The sequence below is a fragment of the Eubalaena glacialis genome, chromosome 15 (assembly GCF_028564815.1).
Source record: "Eubalaena glacialis isolate mEubGla1 chromosome 15, mEubGla1.1.hap2.+ XY, whole genome shotgun sequence".
Lineage (NCBI taxonomy): Eukaryota > Metazoa > Chordata > Mammalia > Artiodactyla > Balaenidae > Eubalaena > Eubalaena glacialis.
In genome coordinates this window covers 26536576-26563462 of record NC_083730.1, presented here as the reverse complement: position 1 = coordinate 26563462, position 26887 = coordinate 26536576, and the positions used below count along the sequence as shown (strand labels likewise).

The 26887-nt window shown below is 47.0% G+C and overlaps 1 protein-coding gene across 2 annotated transcripts in view; it reads right to left on the bottom strand.

Moving 5' to 3' along the window:
* Positions 1-26887, bottom strand: part of ZBTB7C (zinc finger and BTB domain containing 7C) — a 381593-nt gene that overhangs the window by 273171 nt on the left and 81535 nt on the right. For both annotated transcript variants that reach the window (XM_061170003.1, XM_061170004.1), the window contains exon 2: positions 22941-23165. The gene's annotated coding sequence lies outside the window, so the exon portion shown is untranslated. The remainder of the gene's footprint in view (positions 1-22940; positions 23166-26887) is intronic.

Sequence of the window (26887 nt, the reverse complement as noted above, 5' to 3'; positions counted from 1 at the left end):
TTTCTTCTGAACCGTCTGGCTGACAGGTTCTTGGTACTCCAGCCGGGTGTCAGGGCTGAGCCTCTGAGGTGGGAGAGGCAAGTTCAGGACATTGGTCCACCAGAGACCTCCCAGCTCCACGTAAAAGCTCCCCAGAGATCTCCATCTCAACACCAAGACCCATCTCCACTCAATGAACAGCAAACTACAGTGCTGGACACCCTATGCCAAACAACTAGCAAGACAGGAACACAACCTCACCCATTAGCAGAGAGGCTGCCTAAAATCATAATAAGGTCACAGACACCCCAAAACATACCACCGGATGCGGTCCTGCCCACGAGAAAGACAAGATCCAGCCTCATCCACCAGAACACAGGCACCAGCCCCCTCCACCAGGAAGCCTACACAACCCACTGAACCAACCGTAGCCACTGGGGGCAGACACCAAAAACAACGGGAACTATGAACCTGCAGCCTACAAAAAGGAGACCCCAGACACAGTAAGTTAAGCAAAATGAGAAGACAGAGAAACACACAGCAGATGAAGGAGCAAGGTAAAAACCCACCAGACCAAACAAATGAAGAGGAAATAGGCAATCTATCATCTGAAAAAGAATTCGAGTAATGATAGTAAAGATGATCCAAAATCTTGGAAATAGAATGGAGAAAATACAAGAAACGTTTAAAAAGGACCTAGAAGAACTAAAGAGCAAACAAACAATGATGAAGAACACAATAAATGAAATTAAAAATTCTCTAGAAGGAATCAGTAGCAGAATAACTGAGGCAGAAGAATGGATAAGTGACCTGGAAGATAAAATAGTGGAAATAACTACTGCAGAGCAGAATAAAGAAAAAAGAATGAAAAGAATTGAGGACAGTCTCAGAGACCTCTGGGACAACATTAAACGCACCAACATTCGAATGATAGGGGTCCCAGAAGAAGAAGAGAAAAAGAAAGGGACTGAGAAAATATTTGAAGAGATTATAGTTGAAAACTTCCCTAACATGGGAAAGGAAATAGTCAATCAAGTCCAGGAAGCACAGAGAGTCCCATACAGGATAAATCCAAGGAGAAACACACCAAGACACATATTAATCAAACTATCAAAAATTAAATACAAAGAACAAATATTAAAAGCAGCAAGGGAAAAACAACAAATAACATATAAGGGAATCCCCATAAGGTGAACAGCTGATCTTTCAGCAGAAACTCTGCAAGCCAGAGGCAGTGGCAGGACATATTTAAAGTGATGAAAGGGAAAAACCTACAACCAAGATTACTCTACCCAGCATGGATCTCATTCAGATTCGATGGTGAAATCAAAACCTTTACAGGCAAGCAAAAGCTAAGAGAATTCAGCACCACCAAACCAGCTTTACAACAAATGATAAAGGAACTTCTCTAGGCAGGAAACACAAGAGAAGGAAAAGACCTACAATAACAAACCCAAAAGAATTTAGAAAATGGTAATAGGAACATACATATCGATAATTACCTTAAATGTAAATGGATTAAATGCTCCCACCAAAAGACACAGACTGGCTAAATGGATACAAAAACAAGACCTGTGTATATGCTGTCTACAAGAGACCCACGTCAGACCTAGGGACACACACAGACTGAAAGTGAGGGGATGGAAAAAGATATTCCATGAAAATGGAAATCAAAAGAAAGCTGGAGTAGCAATTCTCATATCAGACAAAATAGACTTTAGAATAAAGACTATTATACGAGACAAAGAAGGACACTGCATAATGATCAAGGGATCAATCCAAGAAGAAGATATAACAGTTGTAAATATTTATGCACCCAACATAGGAGCACCTCAATACATAAGGCAAATGCTAACAGCCATAAAAGAGGAAATTGACAGTAACACAGTCATAGTAGGGGACTTTAACACCCCACTTTCACCAATGGACTGATCATGCAAAATGAAAATAAATAAGGAAACACAAGCTTTAAATGATACATTAAACAAGATGGACTTAATTGATATTTATAGGACATTCCATCCAAAAACAACAGAATACACTTTCTTCTCAAGTGCTCATGGAACATTTTCCAGGATAGACCATATCTTGGGTCACAAATCAAGCCTTGGTAAATTTAAGAAAACTGAAATCGTATCAAGTATCTTTTCCAACCACAACGCTATGAGACTAGATATCAATTATAGGAAAAAATATGTAAAAACTACAAACACATGGAGGCTAAACAATACACTACTAAATAACCAAGAGATGACTGAAGAAATCAAAGAGGAAATCAAAAAATACCTAGAAACAAATGACAAGGAACACACGATGACCCAAAACCTATGGGATACAGCAAAAGCAGTTCTAAGAGGGAAGTTTATAGCAATACAAGCCTACCTCAAGAAACAAGAAAAATCTCAAATAAACAACCTAATCTTACACCTAAAGCAATTAGAGACAGAAGAACAAAAAAACCCCAAAGTTAGCAGAAGGAAAGAAATCATAAAGATCAGATCAGAAATAAATGAAAAAGAATTGAAGGAAACAATAGCAAAGATCAATAAAACTAAAAGCTTGTTCTTTAAGAAGATAAACAAAATTGACAAACCATTAACTAGACCTATCAAGAAAAAAAGAGAGAAGACTCAAATCAATAGAATTAGAAACGATAAAGGAGAAGTAACAACTGACACTGCAGAAATACAAAAGATCATGAGAGATTACTACAAGCAACTATATGCCAATAAAATGGACAACCTGGAAGAAATGGACAAATTCTTAGAAAAGCACAAACTTCTGTGACTGAACCAGGAAGAAATAGAAAATATAAACAGACCAATCACAAGCACTGAAATTGAGACTGTGATTAAAAATCTTCCAACAGACAAAAGCCCAGGACCAGATGGCTACACAGGCGAATTCTATCAAACATTTAGAGAAGAGCTAACACCCATCCTTCTCAAACTCTTCCAAAATATAGCAGAGGGAGGAACACTCCCAAGCTCATTCTACGAGGCCACCATCACCCTGATACCAAAACCAGACAAAGATGTCACAAAGAAAGAAAACTACAGGCCAATATCACTGATGTATATAGATGCAAAAATCCTCAACAAAATACTAGCAAACAGAATCCAACAGCACATTAAAAGGATCATACACCATGATCAAGTGGGGTTTATCCGAGGAATGCAAGGATTCTTCAATATACGCAAATCAAGCAATGTGATACACCATATTAACAAACTGAACGATAAAAATCATATGATAATCTCAATAGATGCAGAAAAACTTTTGACAAAATTCAACACCCATTTATGATAAAAACTCTCCAGAAAGTAGGCACAGAGGGAACTTACCTCAACATAATAAAGGCCATATATGACAAACCCACAGCCAACATCGTTCTCAATGGTGAATAACTGAAAGCATTTCCTCTAAGATCAGGAACAAGACAAGGTTGTCCACTCTCACCACTATTATTCAACATAGTTTTGGAAGTTTTAGCCAGAGTAATCAGAGAAGAAAAGGAAATAAAAGGAATACAAATCAGAAAAGAAGAAGTAAAGCTGTCACTGTTTGCAGATGACATGATACTATACATAGAGAATCCTAAAGATGCTACCAGAAAACTACTAGAGCTAATCAATGAATTTGGTAAAGTAGCAGGATACAAAATTAATGCACAGAAATCTCTTGCATTCCTACACACTAATGATGAAAAATCTGAAAGAGAAATTAAGGAAACACTCCCATTTACCATTGCAACAAAAAGAATAAAATACATAGGAATAAACCTACCTAAGGAGACAAAAGATCTGTATGCAGAAAACTATAAGACACTGATGAAAGAAATTAAAGATGATACAAACAGATGGAGAGATATACCATGTTCGTGGATTGGAAGAATCAACATTGTGAAAATGACTATACTACCCAAAGCAGTCTACAGATTCAGTGCAATCCCTATCAAACTACCATGGCATTTTTCACAGAACTAGAACAAAAACTTTCACAATTTGTATGGAAACACAAAATACCCCGAATAGCCAAAGCAATCTTGAGAAAGAAAAACGGAGCTGGAGGAATCAGTCTCCTGGACTTCAGACTATACTACAAAGCTACAGTCATCAAGACAGTATGGTACTGGCACAAAAACAGAAATATAGATCAGTGGAACAGGACAGAAAGCCCAGAGATAAACCCACGTACATATGGTCACCTTATTTTTGATTAAGGAGGCAAGAATATACAATGGAGAAAAGACAGCCTCTCCAATAAGTGGTGCTGGGAAAACTGGACAGCTACATGGAAAAGAATGAAATTAGAATACTCCCTAACACCATACACAAAAATAAACTCAAAATGGGTTAAAGACCTAAATGTAAGGCCAGACACTATCAAACTCTTAGAGGAAAACATAGGCAGAACACTCTATGACATAAATCACAGCAAGATCCTTTTTGACCCACCTTCTAGAGAAATGGAAATAAAAACAAAAATAAACAAATGGTACCTAATGAAACTTAAAAGCTTTTGCACAGCAAAGGAAACCATAAACAAGACGAAAAGACAACCTTCAGAATGGAAGAAAATATTTGCAAATGAAGCAACTGACAAAGGATTAATCTCCAAAATTTACAAGCAGCTCATGCAGCTCAATATCAAAAAAACAAACAACCCAATCCCAAAATGGGCAGAAGACCTAAATAGACATTTCTCCAAAGAAGATATACAGATTGCCAACAAACACTTGAAAGGATGCTCAACATCACTAATCATTAGAGAAATGCAAATCAAAACTACAATGAGGTATCACCTCACACCGGTCAGAATGGCCGTCATCAAAAAATCTACAAACAATAAATGCTGGAGCAGGTGTGGAGAAAAGGGAACCCTCTTGCACTGTTGGTGGGAATGTAAATTGATACAGCCACTATGGAGAACAGTATGGAGGTTCCTTAAAAAACTGAAAATAGAACTACCATATGACCCAGCAATCCCACTACTGGGCATATACCCTGAGAAAACCATAATTCAAAAAGAGTCATGTACCACAATATTCATTGCAGCTCTATTTACAATAGCCAGGACATGGAAGCAAGCTAAGTGTCCATTGACAGATGAATGGATAAAGAAGATGTGGCATGTACATACAATGGAATATTACTCAGCCATAAAAAGAAACGAAGTTGAGCTATTTGTAGTGAGGTGGATGGACCTAGAGTCTGTCATACAGAGTGAAGTAAGTCAGAAAGAGAAAAACAAATACCATATGCTAACACATATACATGGAATCTAAAAACAAAACAAAAAAATGGTTCTGAAGAACCTAGGGGCAGGACAGGAATAAAGATGCAGACATAGAGAATGGACTTGAGGATATGAGGAGGGGGAAGGGTAAACTGGGACAAAGTGAGAGAGTGGCATGGACATATATACACTACCAAATGTAAAATAGATAGCTAGTGGGAAGAAGCCACATAGCACAGGAGATCAGCTCAGTGGTTTGTGACCACCTAGAGGGGTGGGAGGGAGGGAGACACAACAGGGAGGGGATATGGGGATACATGTACAGCTGATTCACTTTGTTATAAAGCAGAAACTAACACACCACTGTAAGGCAATTATACTCCATTAAAGATGTTAAAAAACTATATTAAATGGGAACGACTTCAAAGATTATATACAGGATAATAGGTTTTGAATAAGGCTAAAAATAACTGCAATAAAAATATACCTTTTAGGAATACATATAGATTAGATGCAGTGGAACGAGTAAAAGGAAAAGCAGAATGATAAACATAAGATTAAGGAAGGTGACGACCTCGGGTGGGAAGGCCTGAAGCAAGATCTTAGGTCTGGATATAGGTTTTGTCAAATTCTTGCTTTGTTTTGAGTGATGAGCTCTTGGCTGCTTGTTACATTAATTAAAAAGAAAAAAAGAAAAAAAAAAGAAACAAGCAACAAAAACAGCTAAATACATAATTAAATAAAATCAGACCATGCATGGGCCAATAGAGGGAATGTTATCAGCCGAAGATTGTGATTAAACCAGTTTTAAGCATGAGCGGTCCACAAGGGGGAAAACAAACAAATATACTGGGCATCCATTGCAGGCTAGATACTGTCCCAGGTTCTGGGTTTACACCAGCAAATGTAATAATAATAATAATAATAAAATCCCCACCATCTTGGAGCTCACACTGTAGTGTAGGGAGATGGACATTAAACAAAATATATAGTGTCAGCATATAAGAGGTATGGAGAGAAATGATGATCTGGGAGACAGGAAGCAGGTGATCCAGGAAAGCCTCACTGAGAAAGTGACATTCAGGCAAAGTCCTGAAGAAGGGGAAGAAGGGGGCTTGTAGATCTCTGGGGGCCAAGCTTCTCAGCCAAGGGAACAACCCGGGCAACGGTCTTGAGGCAAGAGTGCCCAGAACAGGTAGGAGGCCAGTGTGGCTGGAGGGGGGTTCAAGAGGGAGAATGCGGGCCCTGCAGGCCACTCTGAGGACTTGGACTTTTACTCTGAGCGACATGGGGAGCCACTGGAAGGTTCTGAGAAAAGGAGGAAACCATCTGACACGTTTCAAAGGGTCCCTCTGGCTAGACTGCTGGGGACAGAGGCTGGGGCCCTAATCAGGAAGCAGTTGTGATCATCCAGGTGAGAGATGAGGCGGCTGGTGCCTGAGAGATAAGAGCAGGGCAGGTGAGAAGTGACCAAGTCCTGATACAACTATGACCCGGCCACTGCTCTCCTGGGGACTCCCAGGCCAGCAGCAAAGACCAGACGTGCATCCAAATACCCACAACACAACATCTACCATCGACTCTACAGCAGTTTACGTAGAGTCCTGCTGCCCTGTCTGGCCTGCAGAGGCCCTGCTCCTCAGACCCTGGCCCTGGACAGCTACCTCCTCTGGGCTGTCACCTCTTGCAGCCGGAAATCCTGGTCATCTGTGTGGCCGGATGGGTGACATTCCACCTCCACCCAGGGTCTGTCAGCCCCCCAGTTTCCTCCTCATGTTTGGGCCCTCCCCTGCACCCCAACCGGGGTTTCCCTGTGCCCTCATTACAGGCCTCACTGTGACCAGACTATCAGAGCCCAGGGAAGCTTTAAATCCGTGGTTCCCATTGAAATCACTTGGAGAAGTTGAAAAATTACTGGCACCTGAGTCCCACCCCCAGCGACTGCTGTAATAGTTCTGAGGTATAGCCAAAGCTTCCAGGTGATTCTAACGTGCAGCCAGGGTTGAGAGCCACTGCTCCAAGGGGACTGGTCTGCCTTCCCTGCCCCCATCCCTTACAGGTGCTTCATGCCCACAAGCCTCTTACCTGCCCCCCACCCCGCCACCCCGCTCTCCAAGGCAAATCCCTGGCTGGTGCATCCTCCACGGAGGTGAGGCCGCTCTGCAGGGCCTAATCAGCCCTGAGATGAGTGGAGAGCATTCACCTAACTCACAGGGTAGGCTGGGACCCAGGCTGCCCCCCAGGCCTGGAGAGTGGAGCAGATACCCAGGAACACTGGCTTCCGCAGGCCCTGGGGCTGCTTCTAAGGCCAGAAAAGCCCTGCGGCTCAGATGCATTTAATCAAGGCTGTGCTGGCTCCCCTCCCCTGCTCCTCCCCATTCTTCCTCCTTTAGGACTTGGAATGCATTTTTATTAGACTTTTCCTAGGTGAAAATGGTGCCGGGCTGGGGGTGGGGAAACTGGATGGAGGGTGATTTACAATTGCCCTGAGTCCTCACACCTCCCAAGGGCAGCCACATTCGGCAGCCTGCTCAGAGCCATTGGCAGACGGGGAGCACTGCCCAGGCTGCACTCAGATCTGCCCCAGCCGGGAGCCACGTCTCTGCACAAGCACCCCAAAATCTCAAAAGAGCCAAAGGCCCTTTGGAAAACAAACAGGGGAAGTCGGATGCTGGTGTCTGTAAGGTTCTGGCAAAGACTCCACTCAGAGAAATAGACCACGTTCCCCAAACCCCATACACATCAGATCAGGCTGCCCCTGTTATATTTTCTCTTTGCTCCAAACAGCTCTTTTGACTCTCATCTGCCTCTAAGTTCCATGTCCAGCCTTCCATCCCTGCTCTGCCCCAAACAAGAGAGGCCGTCTTCCCTGGATATAGGGTTACGAGGCACCTCCTGCCCTTTTTAGAGAGGGTGCCTTTCATCAGGTCAGTTTCTGGTGGACTTAGTTCCCCTGGGGCTCTCCTGTAAATGCTATAGCAGGATTTCCCAACCTCGGCACTACTGACATTTGGGGCTTCTTTTTTGGGGAGGGAATTCTTGTGCATTGTGGGATGTGTAGCAGCATCCCTGGTCTCTACCCACTAAACACCAGTAGTACCCACCCTCCCACATCTGTGACAATAAAAATGTCTACAGACATCACCAAATGCCCCCTGGAGTGGAGAGGGGGGCAAAATCGCCCCGTTGAGAACCAGTGTGCTATAGCAATTTGACTGGGAACCACTGGAGGGCAAGGACTATGCCGGCACTTCTGATAGCTCAGTCCAGTGGCCAGTACAGAAAACCAGACGGTGTGATCTTGGTCAGGACACCTCTAACCTAACCTCTCCGGGCTTCCGTGTCATCCTCTGAAATAATAATAATGGTCAATACGTGCTCGGGGCTGGCACTGTGCTAAGCACTTTGCATGGATTTTTTCATTTAATTCTCACTTAACCCTCACAATGTTTTTCTGGAAAAGGTAGTTTACAGATGAGGAAGTTAAGGCCCAGAGTAGTCAGGCAACTTGCTCAAGAGCACACAGCAAGAAGGAAGGCAGTTTGACTCCAGAGCCACAGTCTGCACTCCCTCCCTCAAAGAGGGCCTTGGGCCTGAGACCACCTCTAAAGTCCTCTGCAGTCCCAAAACTGTGCCATTCTTTTGATGTTGTCGCTACAAAGATAATGTCCACTGGGCATCCTGTATTCTTTGGTTCCCCTCTGCCCCGCCATCCACGATACAGCTTGCTCATGTCAATCAGTCCGCTCCTACTACATTCTGTGCCAGGATCCAGCTGTCAATGAGTCATGGTGTTTACCTCTAGAGAGGAGGCAGATTTTAAAAGCCTGTTGGACATTTATTTACAACCATGATAAGGGCTAAGAGGGGGCCTGACCCAGGCCAGAGGGTCAGGAAATGGACAGCCTAGCTGCTCTCTGATGGGTGTGCAGGGGTTAAAGCCATGAAGGTGAGGGAGGCCAGTGCCCAGAGAGAGTATCTCCTGAGGCGGAAAAGAGCGCTGCTTGTCCTAGAAACCAAGGGAAGAGGGAGCAAGAGGAAGCAGATGAGGTGGGCGGGACCCGTGGGCCCTGGTAAGAATTTCTACCTTTATCCAAGAAGCAGCAAGAGACCCTTAGAGGGTCTAAATAGGGAGAGGTCTGGTCAGATGAGCCTATTCACCAGAGCAGCTACTGTGTGCTGTGTGAAGATCAGGGTGGGGACAGGGTTGGCAAGAGAAAATGCAGAAGGATCTGTTGGGCTGCTGGGCGGGTCCAGGAGAGGGTGACAGGGGGCAGGGAGGGACTGGCAAACTCCAGAGACACTGAACGTGCAGGTCACAGGGACACAGGTAGTGCTGCAGCGGAGACCTGGAGAACCATGGTGCTCTTTACAAGAGGGGTGTACCCAGAGTGTGGGGTCCAGGTCAGGAGTTCCGTGTGGGCGCCCTGCATTTGAGGGGTGCTATGCACGACAACAATGGGCCAAACGACTGACTGATCTACCAACTGATTCATGGATAAATGATGCCCAAACCTCTTTCCTGGGATGAGGCTCAGTGTGAGGCCCCACCGACTTAGGACTCACCCTGGACAGAAACACAGCCAAACCACAGAAAAGACACGTGCAGGCGGCCAAGCCCTGGGGGAAAAGCCCATACAATGAAAATGTAAGTTATTATTACTATTACCTTATCAGATCTGACAAGAGCGCAGTCAAAGGGGGGCCCGCCCCGCAGCGTGTAGTATAATATAAATGGACTCTCAGGTGGCAATTGGCTGTTGCATTGATTCTTATTCACACAGGAGCTAAATCACGGTGCTAATGTGAACCATGTGTGAAATATCCCTTTTACATGCACTAGCAATGAAAGGGCTTCGCAGACCTATAGTCAAATGAATGTACTTCTGAGTAATGGGAATCTGCATGTGGGCATTATTTTATTACCATGTACAAGCCAGCGTCATCAAACCTTTGATGTCACGTTAAAGAAAGCACTCCAGCCACCCAGGGAGGTGAGGAAACACCAGCATGGGGCCCCTCATGGAGAAAGGGACACTGAACTGCTATCCAGGGCCTGAGGATTTTAAAACTGTACTTAACACCATTAGGTTGCTCCGAGAACCACAACACGTGAGGATAGGAATGGACCTCAGGCCCTCAGCTCACCTGTGCGATGCATGAGGGAAGGGACTTGTACAGAATCGCCCGGTTCATCAGTTGCAGATCTGGGCCTGGAATCCACACCCTCTCACTGGTTCAGGCCATGGTGCTTCTTCCACTGCACTCAGGACCCCAGGAAACCTTTATAGAGATTCCCAATCTCTCAGGCCCTGGCTTGAGTCTTCATTGAAACCCCCAGAGGAAATGAGAGTAAAGACTATTTCTACCAGCCCAAGTTGGCAGACAAAGGACACTGCATCTTGGCAGATGTTTTGGTGACTATGGGATGCTAGGGGACTGGGGGAAAGTTGCTTGGAAGACAGGGAAATGCCATAGGAATCTGGGAACAAAGTCTTATTGGCTTATTTGTTTATAAATAATGCATACTCTGCCTACTTCTAGAAAAGATTTGGTGTGGTTTGCAATTTAAAACACATACAAGCAATAAAATAGCTCAGACTGACATCAGATTGCAGAACTGTTTTTAACAGCAAAAAAAGTTGGAAATGACCCAGGTGTCCCTCTATAGGGGGCTGGTTTAAAAAAACTGTCCATGCATCCAGTGGAATACTACACAGCTATTTTTAAAAATGAGGAATTTGCTCTGCGTACTAATATGAAGAGATTTCAAGGACATATATTTAAGGAAATAAAAAAGCAAGGTGCAGAATATACAGTAGGCTATCTTTTGTATGGCAAAGTGGTTAAGAATATATATTCAAATTTCTCCATTTTAGCATAAAGAAAACACTGAAAGAGTAAACCTAAAAGTTATATAAATGGTGGCCTATAGGGGGCAACGGGGGGAGAGTGAAATCTCAGTGTACAACTTTGTATGCCATTTTGATTTTTGAACTGTATAAAATGCTTCACCTACTCAAAAATTCTAATTCAATTAAACACAGAGGAAAGGGGAAATGGGAAATAATTCTAGATGCAAGAGCCAAAAATTTCTCCCTTCTGCCCCCTCCAAAAATGGATGCTAAAAGTGCCATGCCTGGAATCCCACGGTCACATGGACCCAGAAGTGGAGGGCGCGTCACTCCAACACAAGTGGAGGCCGGGCATGGAGTGCAGATGGGCAGCCTGCTGCGGCTGGCTGCAGGGGCCTGCCCTTCCTGACTCATCACCGGAGGGAGCAAGAAGAAGGGAAGGGCTGGGACCTGCCCCAGGCCAGCATCGCTCAAGGCCTGCCCACCTCTGGAGGGCTATGCCCAGGTCTGCTCCCTGACTCAACCCTGACTCACGGTTACCACGGCTCCTGACATCAAGTGGTTCCAGAAGCAACCAAACTGCATTAAGTACAATGTTCACATTCTTAGGCTCTGCCTGCCAAGCCCACCCCACTCCAGGCCTTCCTCTCTGTATCCCCAGCATGGCCCTGGTTCCCCCAGCTCTGGGGGGCAGTGCCCTGAGCCCTCGCATTGCTCAGCCACAGTACTTGTTGGAGAAGAATTCTGGAGAGGTGAGAGGGCAGCACCCTCAGCTAAGGACGGTGGCTTCGGCCGTGTAAGCGAGCTCTTCCCCTCCCAGGCTCCTCTCTGATCCCTCCTGGAGTAGGAGGTGGCAGCCAATCATCACATCCATTAAAATGTACTGCTACCACCCTGACATCCACTGAGGAGGTGGAATTAACTCTAGCCTATTAATAAAGTATATCCATATTATAGAAAACCATATTATAAAAAACTAGAGTGATGTGTATGAGTAGTTTTTAAAAGATTACATTAAGTAAAAACACAAGCTGCAGAACATAATACAATACATAGCTTGATCCCATTTTTGTGTAATATGGATCTATTTTTCCAGATCCATGGTAACAGTATAAATACAGATAGTGATATGAATGTAACAATTCCCTGAATTCTTGACAGTGATGATCTCTGGGGTGGGGGTGGGGGTGTCTCACAATTTCCTTCACTTTCTCAAACACATGTATATTATTTTGTTTTCTTATACAAAGCAATTATTATTTTTGTAATCTGAACATAGATCTCTCTCATGCGTTGCATACATTGCTGGTCTGGTGGACCTAGTCAGAGATTCAGTGGAAGAACTCCCCTCCCGACCCTGCACCATCCAGCAGATGGGAAACTGAAGCCCAGAGAGGTCAAGTGACTTTCTTGGCATCACACAGTGAGTTAACAGCAAAGCTGGGCTGAGAGCTCCTATCTCCTGACTCAGCCCTCACTCCTTCCACTACGCCTTGTAGCCTGAAAATAAAATCAGTGTGTATTTGTGGAGGGTTCTTTATGTGGTTGGTAGGGGAAAATAGGGGGAATATTGGCAAAAACAAAAACAAAACAAAAAAACAAAAAAACTTGGCACTCCAGGACTCATTACCTGGCTGCCAGATCAATACCACCTCCATTGACTCATGAAATATTCCAGACAAGTATTCATTTAAAGATGAAACATTAACTATAAATCAACACCCGGAGTGAGTACTGAGTGACAAAGTGAATTACAATAAGTGGGTAAATGGATGGCTGGTCTCAGCCCCAATGGCCACCTGACTGTTACCCACCAGAGCTGGGAGAAGGTCTACCCTCTGACTCAGAAAAGCAACAGGTCAGGGTCAGGGGAGGCTTCTTTAAGGAGTACCTCTCTAACATAAAAATTATTGCCGCTGCCTCCCCAAAAGCACCTGAAAAGGCAGGATGCACATTAATCAATTAACAAGTGTTATTAAATCTTGTGTTGCACTGGGCTCAGAAGGCCTGGCTGACAGGCATAAAGATGGTGGCCTCTTCCATATGGTCACTGCTTTACAACTCAGAAAGGCTTTAGCTCATCATCCCGCTGGAGCCTCTTGATGTCGTGTGGCCAGCAGTTTTTAACCTTTGTTTTGTGTCTGAGGAAGCAGTTCCACGACTTGCTCAGGGTCCCACAGGGCAGTTTCCAAGGCAGAGCTGGACACCAGATCTGCCAGGCTTGGCCCCGTGTGCTTCTCTCACACCCCGCCCTGATGGGGGCACCAGCATCCAGAAAAGTAGACGAGCGGCCTCTGGGAAAGTGGAATGGCCAAAAAACACAATACAAACCAGTCTAGAGTCGGGTGCTACGTCTCTCCCCACTGGACCACCAGTGGACACCTTCTGCCACTCTGAGATTTTTGTCTTTTGAGGACAGTTTGCATGTGTGGGTTTGCATATGTAATACACATGAACACATTTTTTAAATGTTTGACTAACTCTTTATACTTCATGAAGTGTTTTTGCATACACTGCCCATTAAACTCTCTTTCTGTAGGTAAATGATGTCAGCAGGACAGGTAATCTAATTCTTTCCAGTTAACAGATAAGGAAACCAAGGCTCGGGGCAACTTGTCCCATGTCTTATTACTTCTCAGTGGCAGAGGGGGAAGCCAAGAGCTCTTTCTGGATCATTTCATTTCATGCTCCCAATTCATTCATTTCATTTCATCCTGGGAGAGAGGCGTGGTTGCCCCATCTTACACTTGCGGACACTGAGGCCCAGGGAGACTAGGCCACCTGCCCCAAGTGGCAGAGCCAGAACCCAGCATCCTGGGCCCACAGCTGAGGTGTGAGGTGTGCGATTGCAGGGAAGGTCCACAGTGGGGCAGGCGTTGAGTAGGTCCTTCCCCAAATACCAATACTAACAATAGCTTTCTGAGCTTTCAAATGTGCCGGGAGTGGGCTGAGCTCTGTCCACACAGGACTTTTGAGGACAAGGCATGTGGCCCAGTTGTCTCTGAATCCTTGAGTGGCACAGAGCTGGGCCCCCTTGTTGACCTGAAGCACCCACCACAACCCTGTCCTTTTCTAGGACCCTTTCTTCCATTTCTGCTGTACAAATTAAAGGACAGTGTGGGCTCTTAACTAACAAGTGCCTTTTTTTTTTTTTTAAATAAATTTATTTATTTTTGGCTGCGTTGCGTCTTCGTTGCTGCACACGGGCTTTCTCTAGTTGTGGTGAGCGGGAGCTACTCTCCGTTGCAGTGTGTGGGCTTCTCATTGCAGTGGCTTCTCTTGTTGCAGAGCACGGGCTCTAGGCGCGCGGGCTTCAGTAGTTGTAGTTTACGGGATCCATAGTGCAGGCTCAGTAGTTTTAGCGCACGGGCTTAGTTGCTCCGCGGCATGTGGGATCTTCCTGGACCAGGGCTCGAACCCGTGTCCCCTGCATTGGCAGGCAGATGCTTAACCACTGCGCCACCAGGGAAGTCCCACTAACAAGTGCCTGTGATGGCCATTCATGCCAAATAACACCATGCACACCCCCTGGGAGGAGTGAGAGCCCCCCACCCAGCTCTCCACACCCAAGAAACTAACTGGCTCCCAAGGCTGCCTCAAATCCCTTCACCTTTACTGGAGCAACTGTGGCCCACCTTTTGCAAGATTTCCACTCAGGCCATCTTCTCTCTCTGCCCTAGGAATGATTTGCTGATGATAATAAACATTTCCACATGAAGGCTTGGGTGTCTCTGAGTCATAATTTATTGCTTTGTTTCTGTGGTTGATACTTTTTTTTTTCTTTTTGCTTAAAAGACAGGGCAGGAGTGAGTGAGCGTGGACGGGATGAGTAATCCCAGCTTCTCTAAGCTCTGGTGGGAAGACGGAAACAAGGGGTGGAGCCGGAGAGGAGAGGATGGGAGTGGCTGACAGGGCCGGGCAGGGGGAGCACGACCCCAGTTCCGGACAGGGAAGACTTGGGCCCCCAAGTCAGATAATACTGTAATCCAAACAGGCTTTATGTGCTCAGCTGCAGCCTGTGGGCGTGTGGAGGCGGGAGGCAGGGAAGTATTCTAGCTGAGTGATCCATAACCAACAAAGGGATGGTCTGTCCAAATCTTCCCCAGGCTTCAAGGCCCAGGTCAAGTGCCACCTCCTCCAGGTGGCCTTCAAGGATCACTCCAGCCAAGAGCAATTCCTCTTTCCTCTGAATCTGAACCTTTCGTTTATCGCTAGGGTTAGATGGCTTTGCCCCGTCACTGTTTATTTGTACTGCTTCTCCAGTTCCGTCGTGAGCTCCCAAAGGGCAGAGAACTTGTTTTTACCTCCTCTGTACCTTTTAAGTTTGTGACACCCAGGATAGTCTATCCCTTGGGTGATGTTAGACCACACCTATACACAGAGCCAGGAGTCTCCAAGCAAACATTTGTGGACCGAGTTTCAGAAAATGGCACTAAATAATAATCATACAATTTAACCTTTGGTCTTGGGCTTTATACTGCACGAAGCCCTTTCATAATCTTGGAAGATAAGTGGCAGGTGATATGAAGCTCATTTTACAGGTAGGAAAACTGAGACTTAGAAAGTTTGAGTGATTGACCAATGACCAGTTAGTAAATAGAAACAGCTCTGGAACCCAGGTTTCTGACCTTCCTGATTATCCTTAGGGGAGCTGAAAGTTTCTGTCTCCTCTGAAGCACATGACAAATTATTTTGGGGGAACACGGCACTGCTATGCACCACCACTCCCCACCTCCGCAAGATGCACAGTACGTGTTAACATTCATTCACAGTATAACCGAAGTTCTGAAGAAACCTGTTTGGCTTAGTTCAATGCAACCTTCTCCAAACTTACCTCACCTGGAACCCTTTTGCATGGGACACCTACAGTATCCTGAACTGGGGAAATGTTCTACTGCCCCACTGCTACTTTCCTAAAGGGTAAATCATGTTCCCAGGAGAAGCTGTATATTATGGACGAAGAAAGGCTTAAGCTAGATGAAGAACGCTCTAATTGTGAAATTTCAGGGCTCAGCCAACCAGTAAGGACATTTATTATTATCTTACTTTTTATTATTGAACGTTTCAAATACACACAAAATAGAAGAGCATAATAAATCCCCACATACCCATCACCAATTACCAAACCAGCTTCAACAATATTCAGCAATCTGTTCTTGCTTCATCTTTTTTTATCTAAAATATTTTAGAGAAAATCCCAGACATCATCTGTAAATACTTCAGTATGTAACATTGCTACAGTATTACACACCCTAAAAAAATTAACAATAATTCCTGGGTATAACAGGGGCAAGACAGGAATAAAGACGCAGACCTACTAGAGAATGGACTTGAGGATACGGGGAGGGGGAAGGGTAAGCTGGGACAAAGTGAGAGAGTGGCATGGACATATATACACTACCAAACGTAAAACAGATAGCTAGCGGGAAGCAGCCGCATAGCACAGGGAGATCAGCTCTGTGCTTTGTGACCACCTAGAGGGGTGGGATAGGGAGGGTGGGAGGGAGGGAGACGCAAGAGGGAAGAGATATGGGGATATATGTATATGTATAACTGATTCACTTTGTTATAAAGCAGAAACTAACACACCATTGTAAAGCAACTATACTCCAATAAAGATGTTAAAAAGATTTTTAAAAAATAAAAATAAAAAAATAATAATAGTAATAATTCCTGGGTATCTAACGCACAGCCTGTCTCTAACCTCCTTGATTCTCTCAAATAGAGTCAAAGTAGACTTGAGTCATGAGTCAAACTGGACCCATAGAGGCCATTCGGTTGGTATATCTCTTTAAGACTCTAAATCTGTGACAATTCCCTCACATCTCGCCATTATTTCCCCTCGACCTCCTGTTGGGAAGATAGGGCATTTGTCCTGAGGAGCCCTCTCGTTCTGGATCTGGTGACGGTCTCTCTGTGGTGGGCTTTCCCATGTTCCTCTAGTTCCTGCATAAGGTGGTCGTTAGATTTACAGGCAGGAGCAGTTTTATGTTCAGTTATATGGTGGGAAAATGTCCTGGGTGGTGCTGTGTCCTTCCCATCACGTCATATCTGGTGGTCCACTTTTAGCAAAGCTAATATTGATCCATGGATTTGGATGCTGGGGGGAATATATCTTTTTGAGCAACTAGGTCTTCCCAGTATCTCCAAAGTCGTATCACATTCTAGAATTTGGTTCCAGATACATCTCTAGCCTGGGATTTCATGGAGGACTCTCTACTACCATCAGCTCCAAAATTCTATCAGCTTATCCTTTCCTAGGCTATCTCTGGGTGACCTTTTACCTTTCTTTCTTTTTTTTTTTTTTTAATAAAGAAAAGACACTTTTAAATGACCAGACAAGCCGGGGACCCTGTCTTCCCTCTGGCCAGGCGCTACCAGCAACTCCACGGGCTTAGCTGGAGTCCCACGGTCTCCACAGCCCATGGATTCCTCCACCCATCTCTTAGGAGATGAGTCAGAATCTCAAGGAGAACAAGAACACATAGTTGAACATGATAAATATGCATCCAAAATTTTTAAAAACCAAATTACACAAATCAAGCTTATTCTGAGAGGTTCGTTTTGCCAGGGGTCTCTAGTGCTCCAATCAGCATAATTAAATAGCAGGATCTCTCTAGAATTGATTGTGGTTTTCACATTTTTTATCATCCAAGGACCATTTCAGCGAGATGATTTTAAGCTAATAAGAACCCCCAAATTAGAAACTAATTAAGGAGATGGAAAATACAAATGTATTTGTTTTTAGTCGGGCACTATTTTTATCAGAGGAATCATGAAAAATTAAAATTGTCAAGTACCAATATGAAGGTTGTCAGTCAAGGGCAATGTGGCTTTCTGCCTCTCCCTGCTGCAAAATTTTAAGGTGATGTATCAGAAGCTGTTCCCTGTGGGCCCCCAGGAAGCAATAAAGAGACTAATTTTGAAGAGCAGAATTACACACTGCTAGACTTGACGAGGAAAAGGGGGTTGCCATAATACTCTCAACTGTTTGGTGATTAAGATTCATAGCGCCTCTTGCTTTTTGAATGCATGTGTGCCTGGCAACAGCATTAAATCATTGCAGTGCACTTTCTCATGCTCATTTAACAGATGAGAACATTAAGGCCTGGGGAAGTTGAGAGATGTGCACAGGGTCACAAAGCAAACTTAGAAAGAATCTAGACTATATCTCCATCTAAATATGCTTGATTTTATGACACTCCCTCCTCATTGTCCCCCACATGTGCCATAGATTACCTTTTAAAATAGATGCTAAGTCACAATGACACTGCTTTGGAGGACTCTTTTAGGATTCGTGACAGCCTTGAGAGCTCAGGGCCCGGGAGAGGAACAGGAAGCAGAAGCCAGCTGCCCCCGGGGGAGGAACATCACAGGGACCCACAGACGGCTGCGGTGAGCATCCAAGGACCACTGACGCAACCTCACACAATCAGATGTTGACCCAACCTTGAAAATGTCATTTCAGTCCCCAGGGCTGGAGAATTCCCATTCGTCTATAGACTTTGCACTGATTCCAGCATGGCTGACACCCGGTGACTCTTTGCATCACCGACCTGTACCGCCTTATCCTGCTCCCTCTACCCCAGCCCGAAGGATCTGCCTGCAGACACTCTATTCGAACCCCCTTTCCCATCGCAGAATCCTCACCAAACCCAAGCCAGGTAGGTGAAGAGGACCCTTCCTTAGCTCCAGGCCTCTCTCCCCTCAGGCCCGGAAAAGATGGATTGGGAACTTTCTTGATAACTAGGGTAGATTCCAAACTCAGGGGGACGAGTTAGAGACCCCACACAACAGGCTGAAGAAAACTAAGGATGTCAGGGAAACCTGCCACTGACACACAGGAGACAAAGGATTATTAGTTGAGAGGTGCTCGCCCTGCAGGAAGGAACACCCAGGGGAGCACTGAGCGGGGCCCACAGGGGGGAGGACAGTGCGTGATGATGGCCCAACCTGCCATGTGATGTCGAGTGGAAGGGCACGTTTAGAATCAACCCAGTTCCCAACCAAGAAACCACGCCAGGTAGGGAATTAAGAGTCTTAATAACATTTTATAATTTTATGCAGGTCTTTCACATACACTATCTCATTTGAGTCTCAGAAAAACCCCAAAGGCAGAAATTATTTAACCTTTTCTTCCGGTGGGGCTGGGCTTAGGGGAACTTGATTTTGTGGAGTGCCAACCTTATGCCAGTGACATGTGTCAGGACACATATGTAGCAATTACTATTTTCTGCTGCTGTTGGGAGCCCGTGACTGGGGCAGATGTCATTCATAGAGTAATAAAAAATACCCTCTCCCAAACCCAGAAAGAGCAGCCATATCTATGACAGTGGGCTCCCTGGCCCTCACAGGGAGTAATCTGTATTTTTATGGCTGGTAAAGAAAGGAGGCAGGTAAGGTAGGGATGGGCCTTTGTTTCAAAGGCTGAGGCTGGGAGACAGGAGAGAAAGGGGTTGAAGGACAAGCAGCTTTTCGAGTAGGGTGCCTGGGTCGGGTCCCAAGACACTTGGGATGGCTTAGGTAATGGGTCCTGGGGTGGCCGGCACCCCCTCGGCCCACTGAAACACAGTGCCACGGTGGTGTCCATCCTCTAGAGATGAAAGCCCGGGGACCCCTGCCTTCTCTACAGCAGAGCTGACACAGGGGCACAAGCTTCCTGCAGGACCTGTCTCCTCCAGGTGACCACAGGGCTCTGGATAAGGAGGGCCACAGGCAGCCACCCTGGGCCAAGGTCCAGGCTCACCCCCTGCCCATCTGTCCTGCCCCACAAAGCCCCACAGTCCTCATGCAACAGAAGGGTAGAAACAGAACTATAGAAATTCCTGCTAGGACACTTTTGCCACACTTAGCCCATAGGGAACTCAACCCAGTTTTCATTTAATTTAGGAAAATAAAAAGCATTATTTCTTGACGTGGAATGTCACAGAGTAATGATTATTTTATTTAGTCCTCATAATTACCCAGCAAAACAGACATTCTTAGTGCCACTTTCAATGCAGCTTCTGAAGCTCAGAGAGCTTTGGGAACTGCCTGGGGTCAGCCCGGGACCAGTAAGTGGTGGCATCTGAGGCCAGCTGGGAAGACCTGCAGCCAGGGCTGGTTCTAGAGAACATACGTTACCATCCAGAACAAGTGATTCAAGACACCTCTGATACTTCAAGCCAGTTTCCCCAGGAATTCATTTCAGTTGTGTCATGAGAAGAGGACAGAACAGTAAGTCCTATTGTCTAGCTCAGGATACACCTGGCCTCTGGGTGCCCCTGGGCAAGATGCTCTAAATTCTAGACCTAAGCTGTCCAGTAGAGTAGCCACTAGCCACAGGTGCTGTTGAGCACTTGCAATGCGGCTGGTCCAAACGGAGATAAACCGTAAGTATAAAAATGCACTCTGGACCTCAAAGACTTTGTACGAAAAGAAGAATATAAACTATCTCATTAATAATCTTTATATTCACTCCATGTTGCAATGATAATACTTCGGACATGTTGAGTTAAATGAAACATTATTACAATTAATTTCACTTGCTTCAAATTGAAAATCCCATGAGACTGGCTCATGCTCAGTCTCTCTGGGCAGCCCTGCTCCAGGTCCCAAGTCTTGCCTTGGTTTCTGTACCCGACTCATCCTGCCCCACTCCCTAGAGCAGCGCTGGAAGCTGAGGAGGCAAGACTCTCCAAGCATTCCGAGAATGTCCTCTCTTCTCAACACGTCTGTAAATTCCTGGACCCACCCTTCCCTCCCTCTATCCTACTCAGTGCCCAGAAAGCATCCCCAGGCCCAGCAACTGCCAAAGCACTCACAGGCAATCACCATTTCTGAGTGTTCGGATCCACCTTAAACTATATTTTCCACGGCCAGAGGAATGCCGAGAACGAGGTTTTCAAAGCCCAGGCCTCAAACCCTGTTCACAATCAGAAGCCCTGGGAATTGGGATGCGTTTCTCCCACCCTTCTTTGCTCCCTCCCCTCCCAGACCATAAGCTCCTCCAAGAGCAGAACAATGGAAGAAAACTAAATGATTGATCACTTACTATGGTGCCAGCTGCTGTGCTAAATGTTTTGCATGTTTCATTTTATTTAATTCTCCCAACCAGCCTGTGAGTGAGAAAGTCTTGTCCCCATTTTGAAGACAGGAGCCTGAGGCTCCCAGAGTCCCAGATCTGTCTCCACTCCCATGTTTTTTCCTCTGCCCCATGTTCCCTCCCCTGGGAGCAGACACCCCTCATGCATCTTTGTATGTCTGGCACCTAGCACAGTGCCCAGTACAAAATAGGTACTCGGGAAATATTGGGAAACTAGGTTAAGAAACTTCTAGATTCAACCCTTTGTTCTCTCTTGACTTAATCAGAAAGTATTTTGCCCCTTACCTTCCTGAGCCACCTGCAGGGCTGGGCCTCTTCTGCCTCCTCCTGCCCCCCATCACCTCCCATCACGAGGGCCCACAGGGTGAGCCCTGCCCAGGTCCCCAGTCAAGCCTAAAATGCACAGACTGCCTGCTCCACTGAGAGGTGGGGGTCTGAGAATAGTCCAGAGCTGGTACACTAGGGTCTAGGGTGCCCAGGGACACAGCTAGCCCCAGGAAACTATGAAGATACCAGCTCCCTAGCAAAGCCCCTCCAGGCCTAGCCAGACCCCTAACTATCCTCACCAGGGTCCCCAAAGCTCGACTCCCCTGCCATTTGTTCATATAGACAGAAGCCAAGTCCTGGGCCCACCTGGTACCTGTGGCTGATCCATTTCCTAGAGCTGGGCTCAGCTTTCTGGATTCCTTCTTCATCTTATTCTTTCTGCCTAACTTAGAACAAGGCCTCCCAGAAGTCCTAATGCTCTGCCCCTCCCCACCCCTTGGCTTGGCTTTGTGGACCCTGACACTGGCCTGCACTGGAATGGAATTTGCCACACCCTCTTGGGCCTCCTGCCCCAGGCCATTGGCCCTCTCCCCCTGCCCTGGTCAGTTTCCCAAGGCCCCAAGCTATTTTTGCTCCCGCCCCAGCCTGCCGTTTTCCCCATGGCGGAAATTGCCAGAGTGGTACCCAGTATGACACACACAGTGATGACCAGATGGCCAATGGAACAGGCCCTCCACTAGATCAGAGCTCATCTTCGGGGTCTCCAGTCCCACTGGACCCTGGTCCTTCCAGCCTCAGGGTCCTGCCCTCTAGGCTCTGGGGACCTTCTCAATGCTTTCTGCCTTGGCTGACCTCCTCAGATTACCTGCTAGACCCAGGGTGTCTGCCAGCCCCCGCCTGTGCTCTCCAGACCCCCACCCATGACCTCCCCAAGTCAGCCTTGGTCATCTGCTACTTGCCCTGGCATCCTTGGAGGGACGAAGGCAGCCACAAAGTCCCTATTTCCTTTTTTACAAGAAATACCAACCCATCACCTCACCGGTCATTCAAAAAATCTGTCCCAACCCAGAAGGCTTCTCAGCCAATAAGGCCTCCAGGTCTATCCCTTAGGTATCACTGATCCATGAAGGAGCTCCTGCACCCCTCGCTGCCTTTGTTTCCCCACTGACATCCATGCCCTGCTTCCCAAGGGAGCTGATGGGAAATGATGACTTCTTGATTTGTTACTCTAAGGTCTTAAAACAAGAGGTGCTACATCCATATGGCATCAGGCCTTCCTATGAGGTATAGCAAGTGAACCTACCTGATGCTAAATCTTCTGGTGCCTAGCTCCAGCAAGAGCTTGGGGCAGAAACTAATAACTATAAAGCATCCATCTATTATCTTATCAGGCCTTACTCTGCTTTGTTTGCATGGTTGTCCTCCCAAGAGTTGACATTTTATGTCTACTGCAGGCTGATATATTCTCCTACCTGCCATATCATTCAGAAAGGATTGATGAACCTCAGGTTCATTACCTGTCATTACACCGTGTACATGTCACTTGGGGCCGAGGTATCAATTCTTCTTGAGTCTCCCCGCTGGTACAGTCTCCCGACTTGGAGGCTCCGGGTCCAACGAGCTGCAGATTGTGCACTCCTCAGGCCCTGGTGGGCTTCATGCCATCCCTTACTGCTCTCCTGGCTGGCCTACTCCTCAGGGGTAGTGAGGCCTTCTGAGTTCCCAGCTGCTTCAGAGGAGACCTGTAGGAAGAACAAAGGTCTCTGTGACCTACCAGGGCCAGAGACACATGTCCAAGTTTTAGCTGTTCTAGAACTTTCCAGCCATCTTTTTTTTCTCTCTCTATTATTAGATCTTGTAACTCCAGGTGACTATATAGACTCTACCTCAGCTAGGGTCTTCACTGCCAATGTCCCACCCACCAACCCTACCCCCAGGCCTCACCATGCGTGTGCCACACACACACACCCCTTCATCCTTATCTTCTTACCTTGGCATATTTCGTTTCATCTGCCTGAAAGACGCACCTTCAGTCACCCATCCTACCCACCATTCAGAGTTTAGCTCATACCCACCAACAGAACCTCATTGCCCCAGGAAAGAGGAAGGACCTGGGTGTCCTCCCTCCACCAATGAGACCCACAAAGAACAAGGCCATGTCTACCGGGGACATTCCTCAACTCTTGTAGCCCAGGCCCTGGGACAAGGCTTCTGGTGTGCTGTGGTTTGGGGGCTCCAGGAAGGCCACCCACCTGTGGCCTCCTTTCACAGCCCTTCACTCAGAGTGAGAGACAAGGGTACAGATGCAAACCTCGCTGGGTGAGGGACACAGACACTGCTCCACTGAGTGACCACATTTCATAGCCAAGACCACAGCTCACACTCTGGGGTGGCAGGGGGCAGGTAGGAAGGGGCTCCAACAAGAAGAAGCCGCGCCTCAGCATGCAGATCTCCTGGGTTCTGGAGACTGGGGCCACATTGGCCGTAGCCCCGCATCTCTGACCAGGCATGGCCTCCAGCTCCCAGGGCCACTGCCCAGACAGCTGTGACCCTGAGCTCCACCCAAACCTCGGGGTCCTCTGGGCCTCAGTGGACCCACTGTTGAGAAGGGGCTGTGGCAGGTGGAGAGTGTCCACCAGGGCATCCAGCGCTGCAGGAAAGGGGGAGCACCATGGACAGGGATGAGGGCAGCAAAGGGAGGCAGGCACCTGGAGTCCCATGGATTTTGTAAGCCTAACAATGACAATGTCTTACACACATACCCTGATTTATACCCTTCAAGCTGCTTTGGCATCCACTGGACCCATGTGGTTTCACAGTAGTGACATAAAGGGGTATTTTTTTTTTTAAGGTTATTTTAGAGATGAGGAAACAAAAGCACAGAAAGGTTGAGAATCTCACTAAAGATCCCACAGGAAGGTAGTGAAAGAGTCAAGACTGGAATTTCTGACTCCCAGTTATCATTCTTTTCAGCAAGCCCCTTGGTCCTGGGTTAATTTCCTAGCACGTCAGGGGAATGGCGGGTCGGCAGGAGTGGGGAGGACGAGGGGAACAGAGGCATGCTTGGCCTGCTGTGGGGGGATGGGGAGAAGTGAGAACAGGAGGAGGATCCAGCCTGTGGTTTCTCCCCTGCTAGGAGGGTCTAGGCGAAGAACGCACAGAGAAGAGAGTGATAAACAGGGAAGACAGGAATGTGGAGGCCGCTAGCTGACAGGAGCACCTCAGGCAAAGAGGGTGCTGCTGTGATAAATAGCCACAGCTTGGGAGTGGGGAGGGGGGCAGGGTGCCGACCTCGAGCCTCCAGGGCAACCTGGCTTTACAGCTCTGGCCTCCGAGGCATTGCTGGGCAAGGCAGCCCTGGGGATTAGAAGCCCCTTTGAAAGAACAAAGCAGTTATGGGTATTACCTTCCAAAAGCATATACACACATCAATGCTCTTTTGTATATGGGATATATTCCTGAATAATGAAAATGAAAAAACGCCACCACGAAGTTCCACCCCTACGAAGAAAGATCTCAGCTGCTCCTGGACAATTGGATTCTCTGCCTGATTCCAACGCTGCTCTGCTTCTGCTCTCCAGGAAGAAGTCACAACCTGGGAAGTTCCTACCTGGCAGGAAGGCAGGCCGAGATCCTTCTAGAATAGGCAGCACAGGCCAAAGGCCAGGAAACCCAGGATAGGTGGCCAATCCATGGAGTTCAGCGGAAAAAGGACGCAAACACCAAAGGCAGCCGGGAGCTCGGTGCAGACCCACATGCCCACTGGACCACACCTCAAAACATCAGGCTACGGGAAGAATGGAAAGTCATCCCCTGGTGTTATTATCGCGCTGTGTCCCAGGCACCCCGGGGAAGGGGAGGGGGTCCTTGTTCTACCTAGTAAGACGTGAGCCCTACTACACGTGCACCAGATGCCGTGGGGAAGGGAGGAGAAGCTGCACCTTTCAGAAGCCGGTTACCAGCCTGTCCTATGGGCTGCACGATCACCTGGCGGCTGTAGCTCCGGAAGCTAACAGCTAGAGCACATCAGTTTTTGCTGGGGGTGGGAGGGTGGGGATCGGAGTCCTTCTGAGCCCTCCTGCAAGGTGGGGTTGAAACATATTCACAGCAGATGGTGCTGTCGCCCTCACTCGGGATTCTCATTCCTAATTATCTGTGCTGTCAGCAAAACAATTAACCCTCAAAGAAAAACTGCGCCATCCACTCCCAACCATATGAAAAGACAATTTTTCCCAAGGACAAGGGACGCTTAGGGCAGCAGCAGAGGGAAAGTAGGGCAGCCTTGTGTTCGATTCGGGATCTCACTCTCCCTGGGCGATTTCGCCATCCTCTGACCTCCGTGGTCCGCTGCATGCATCGCACAGCAGCCCCTCCCGCCTCTGAGCCTGCATTTCCTTTCCCATAAAAAGAGGGGGTGAGTCCAATCCCTAGGGCCCCCTTCAGTCCCACAGTGCTACCATGCTACAAGCATGGTTCTTTTCCTTTGAATTTTAAGTTCCTTTGGAGTAGAGATTGAGTTTCCATTTGTTCCTCCATTCATTTGCTCACTTGCTTATCTGCTTATTCATTCATTCATTCATTCATGCACTCATTCATTCATTCAGTTATATAGGAGATATGAAGAAAATATCTATTCAGCCTTCTTGACCACTGCATGGAGCTTTCTTCCCCTGGGATGTGGAGGGAGGAGGGAAGATGGAGCAGGGTGAGGTGGAGGTGCAAGGGGCTTCAGCACTTGGCACTGGCTTGGCATCAGCTGTAGGAGGTGAATCCTATTGCATTTGTGTTCTCTCTGAAGATTCAGCTGCAGGAAGGCAGAGTCCTCTCCAGAGAGCTGAATGTGGTAAGCAAGCCACCTTGGTCCCCAGGGCAGGCCTGCAGAGGGGTGGAGAGGTGCTATGTAAGGAGATCCAAAAGCCCCCATCAGCTGCTATGGAGCTGGAGAGAGCACTTCGCAGGTGTTCATTAAAGACCTGAGGCATGAGTGAATGAACCAGAATGCCCCTCCTTAAAGGAACTGTTTAAAAGAAAGGAGAGTTTTTATAGGGCTAAGGCATGATGTTTGTTACCCAGGGGGCTGCTATTTAAGGCTGGGCTGGTTGGTCCGTTTTATCTGTTGTCATGCACTGTCATGGGAAAGAAAGCAGGGTGAGCAAGAAATTGTAGAATGATCACTGTCAGCGCCGAAAGAGCCTTCAGGGATGACATCATCCTGGACACGTTTTGCAGGTGCCATCTGGAGAGGTTGAGGGGCTGTCTGCTCACCGACAGGGAGGGCAGAGCAAGACTCTGCCGCAGCTGGCTCCACATCCAGGCCTCACTCTGGTCCCAATCCACACAGCCTCCCAGGACCACCCCTCAGTATACTGGGGAACTCACAGGGCAGAAAGGAAGGCCCAGATGGGGGCACCGTCTTGCCGACACCCCTCCGCAACCCCACGGGGCAGCAGGCCTCCTACTCAGG